Source organism: Leuresthes tenuis, unplaced genomic scaffold (genome assembly GCF_036924035.1).
Source record: "Leuresthes tenuis unplaced genomic scaffold, fLeuTen1.0.hap1 SCAF_19, whole genome shotgun sequence".
NCBI classification, from domain to species: Eukaryota; Metazoa; Chordata; class Actinopteri; order Atheriniformes; family Atherinopsidae; genus Leuresthes; species Leuresthes tenuis.
Genome location: NW_027325373.1, coordinates 15,810,598 through 15,811,758, shown reverse-complemented (window position 1 = coordinate 15,811,758; position 1,161 = coordinate 15,810,598).

Here is a 1,161-nt window from a genome sequence, read left to right as displayed (position 1 = left end):
CCGGTTATTTGGACGGACACCTGTCCCTTGTCGGTGTTTGCAGGCAGTCAAACACGAGCCGACAGCGGAGCCGAAAAGCTCCGAAGACGACGCAGCTGCAGGCCTCGTGCTGCTTTCAGTGCCAATGGAAATGTCGTAAATAAGAAATATTTTGGGTGCATTCGCGTAAAGGCGGCGGAGTAGGGAAAATACAGCTGTTCAAGTGTGGTTAGCGCCAGGACTCACCTTGTAATCACCAGGGGAAAAGCCGCAACTGGATTTTTTTTTTGTGCTACATGTTGTAGCAGTTAAGGCGGCGCACAGCACCAGCTTCTGCATAAATCAGCAAATTCAATTTACAGATGTGTAGCCTAAGTTGAAGCGTACACCGTTTTTAGGTCTGGGTTTTATAGTTAATAAATAAAATATCATCTAGTTAGCCATGATTTCAAAAGACTTCTATTAGCCAGAGCAAGCTAGATTTAATTGTATTTCTAGTCTACATGGTGCATGGATCTAATTATTTTAAACTTTGGACAAAGCAAATATGTTTTTCTAAAAAAAAAAAAAAAAAAAAAGCCATTGTGAATGTAAGATTTTAGTCTTAGAATTTCGATGCAGTAGAACCAAGTGCGGATTTATGGGACATATCAAAGCATTCTGCCAAAGATCAATCATCAGATCTAAGGAAAATTTGAAAACTACTTACAAATCAGAAAGGATGCAGCCAAATGAGGGTGCTTTTTACCTGTTGCTTAAACACCAGTCTCAGCAACATTTGAGATATCCTGGTGTTTTTAATGATCTCCACTTGATGAGTTGTTACGTAGCCTTAGTATTTTGTTCTAGAATTGCAAATAGCTGTAACATGTTCAGGGTAATGGTTAGAAATCTATTTAACAAAATTACAGGATTTGCTTCAATAGGACACAAAATTGAATTTATTCTGCATCTTAGAGCAGGGATGTCCAAAGTCGGTCCTTGAGGGCCGCTGTCCTGCAGATTTTAGATGTTTCCCTGCATCACTACACCTGATTCAGATTAAATGGATCTCTTCAAAAGATTGTTAAGTTCTGCAGAAGCCTGCTAATGATACATTGATCTGAATCAGGTGGGATATTTTTTGCTATATTCATTTCTGAAACAGAGAGGAGCTCAGCAAGTGCAGTCAGGCCTGGTATA